At 37.9% G+C, this 3,460-nt stretch overlaps 1 long non-coding RNA gene across 1 annotated transcript; it reads right to left on the bottom strand.

The window, feature by feature from the left end:
* Positions 1-383: 383 nt before the first annotated feature.
* LOC145806057 (uncharacterized) lies at positions 384-2,601 on the bottom strand. The gene is made up of 3 exons (XR_014348494.1): positions 2,469-2,601; positions 1,513-1,548; positions 384-671 (listed from the first exon to the last, which is right to left on the bottom strand). It is a non-coding gene; the product is annotated as an uncharacterized LOC145806057 (long non-coding RNA).
* Positions 2,602-3,460: the final 859 nt, after the last annotated feature.

The following is a 3,460-nucleotide window of genomic DNA, read 5'->3' as shown; positions in this document are numbered from 1 at the left end:
ATTAAACTTGAATTATACAATATACAAAAATTCTACAAATATGCATATACTAGAGAGCGTATGTAGTCAAACAATTTGCAATGCAAGTACAGCATAACTTATAACACGTAATTGCCCAAATCAAAACACTTAAGCGTATTCTCGATGCTTTCGAATTCATACTTATCACATGAATGCATCCTAGATCTTTTCTAGACGCTTATTGCTCTTTTGGACAAGTGCGTGAGTTATTAACTTGTGCTCTGATACCACTCTGTCACGACCCGAACCCGCCCCTATGGGTTAGGGATGTAACCGGCCAATAATCCTAACCAAAACAGACTAAACACATCAGAGTAAAGGGGGCCAAAAGGGAAGCAAAATTTAAAACTTTGTCCATAGAGCTGTGCTTACATGGCACATCAAAACAAACCATACATATGTACGTTAATAACTCACAACAGAAACATAGTGACATAGGTTCTGTACAGACAGGATCATCCAAAACTAAGTCAACCCATAAAAACTATAAGCAGACATATACAAAACTTCGCCAACCTGACAAAATGTAAATACATAACAAAAGGGCGAAGACGGGTCTCGTGCGTGAGACACAAGGGCTGACTCTCTCAAAACCTTAGTTGTTCCATACAGACTTCACTGAGGCTGGGTCTGGGCTTCTCTTGGCTCACCTACAAACACATGAATGAGCGTGAGCGAAAGCCCAGTGAATAATATCAAATCAAATACAGAAGTTACATAACAATGTAGAACAACATGTTCCAAACGGCCTTAGGCCCAATTCATATTTCTATTTAACAGATATATAACTATACGAAATTCAAATCAAGTGACTGTAGTTCTAAACATTCTGGCCTTTGGCCCATTCAGATTTCCATTCATGTCAAAACGGCCTTCGGCCGATTCATTTATGTCAAAACGGCCTTCGGCCCATTCATTTCTGTCAAAATGGCCTTCGGCCCATTCGTTTATGTCAAAACGGCCTTCGGCCCATACATTCGTGTCAAAACGGCCTTCGGCCCACTCATTCATGTCAAAACGACCTTAGGCCCAAAATGACCTTCGGTCCATTTACTCATATCGAAACAACCTTCGGTCCATTCGTTTACGTCAAAACGGCCTTCGGCCCATACATTCGTGTCAAAACGGCCTTCGACCCACTCATTCATGTCAAAACGACCTTAGGTCCATTCATATATGTCAAAACGACCTTCTGTCCACTCATTTCTATCAAACGACCTTCAATCCATTCATATATGTCAAAACGACCTTCGGTCCATTCATATAGGTCAAGACGACCTTTGGTCCATTCATATAGGTCAAAACGACCTTCAGTCCGTTCTTTTGTTATCAAAATGACCTTCGTCCATTTATGTTTATCAAAACGACCTTTGGTCCATTTATGTTTATTCCTGTCAGACTTTTGTCCACAATCCCAATTAGTAACTCATAAAGCTTATAAGGGAATAATAATTGGACATTCACAATCATTCAAATATCGATATTGCTCACAGTGATCGGCTTGTGGATTTGCCCTGGAGCTTGACCCTACATATTTCATGAACACAAAAGGGTCACTAATAGTTCAATCCGTTCTCTAATTCACATATTCCTCTTTAGGCTTTATTCTTAACTCGTTAACTCATTTACAATGCTCAATGCATGCCTAAGAGTGCTTACAAGTGAAAGAGAACGGAAAAATATAACACATAATGCATTTTCAGAGTTTCAGAAAATAAGGTCCCCGCTCAAGCGTAGAATACCCCGCTCGAGCTGACCCTTAAGGCCTGCAAAAGTGCTGGTTGCATCAAAAATACGCTCGAGCGTTAAATAGGGCGCTCGAGCGGAAGGCCTATCAAAATAGCTCCCCCGCTCGAGCGTGAATTACCCCGCTCGAGCGGACTTCAAGTCTGCAAAGAGTACTGGGAGCACGCATTTCCCGCTCGAGCGGCAGGTTCCCCGCTCGAGCGGACCTCAAAATTCTGGAAAACCCAGAATTGTGTTCTTGAGCTTCACTTCGACTATCAACCAACAATTTATGCATGTTATGGCTCAAATTACTCATAGACATGTACTAACATGGTACAAGCATAATTTACAACATATTGAAGCTCAATTTCATAATTTATTTGCATGCATGTCCCAAAATATCACAACCTCATCACCAACATGCTCAAATTCAAACATTCAAGACTTATACTTCCATGATTTGTACATGCATGCCCTCTTGACTTCATATTCACTTCAAATAATGTAATTAGTGCTCATTCCCATAAAATTTAACAAAGACGTGCTTGCATGTGGGGTTACACTACCAATCTTTCATAATTTCACAAATTACATGCTAGATTTGTGATTCCATGGGAGTTCATTACATGCATGAACTCAAATCATGCTCTTGATCACAAACAACCCTTGAACACACAAGATTACGCATTAAACTCATGAATTCAAGAATCAATGCTTACCTAGAGGCTCAATCTTCACAATTATGGCCAAGTCTTGCACCTAGCCTTCCCAATTCACAATTTTGAATCAAAATGCCCAAAGGTGCCTCCCCTCTCTCTCAAAGTCGACTCTCTCTTTTCTAGAGAGTTAAACTTCAGCCAAAATGATATAAGGGTGAGGAATTGATCATAATAAGGCCCCTATTTAGCCCCACTCAACACATTATTTCATTATAAAATATTTGGGCACTTAATTCATCAATTTAATCGATTTAATCTGACCCAAATCAATGTTCAATTAAACTCCACCGTAGGCTCTAAAAATTACGCCAATCACAATGGTGCGATCAATTTCGGGTTCTGTGGCCGATAGGGCCCTCAATTTAATTCCCAAAGTAGTTTACTCAAACAGATATTCCTACAGTGAACAGATAGAATTGCAAAATCACATAATGGCACATAAAGTCATGCTGAACACATAATCATATTCAAATTAATGACCAATTTAGCATATTACGGAACAAGAGTATCACAAAATTACTCTGCAAATTCCCACTAAATTCTCAAGGAATTATTTAGTAAATTTCTAGTAAACTCTTAGTAAATTCCTCAGTAAATTTGCAGTAAATTCTCAGTAAATTCCCAATAAATTCAATGTAAATTACTCAATAAATTCCCTATAAATTCTCAGTAAACTACTCTGTAAATTCCAGTAAATTCTCAATAAATTACTCAGTAAATTCAAAGTAAATTACTTTGTAAATTCTCAGTAAATTCTTAGTGAATTCTCAGTAAATTCTCATTAAATTACCTGGTAAATTCCTAATAAATTCTCAGTATATTATCAGTAAATTACTCAGTAAATTACCCAGTAAATTCCCAGCAATTTCTCAGTAAATTACTCATTAAATTCTTAGTGAATTGCTCCGTAAATTCCCAGTAAATTACTCTGCAAATTCCCATTAAATTCTCAAGGAATTATTCAGTAAATTAATTAGTAAATTTCCAGCAAA

The sequence above is a fragment of the Camellia sinensis genome, chromosome 13 (genome assembly GCF_055761805.1).
Source record: "Camellia sinensis isolate YWXY chromosome 13, ASM5576180v1, whole genome shotgun sequence".
NCBI lineage: Eukaryota > Viridiplantae > Streptophyta > Magnoliopsida > Ericales > Theaceae > Camellia > Camellia sinensis.
This window is presented reverse-complemented; position numbering and strand designations above follow the sequence as displayed.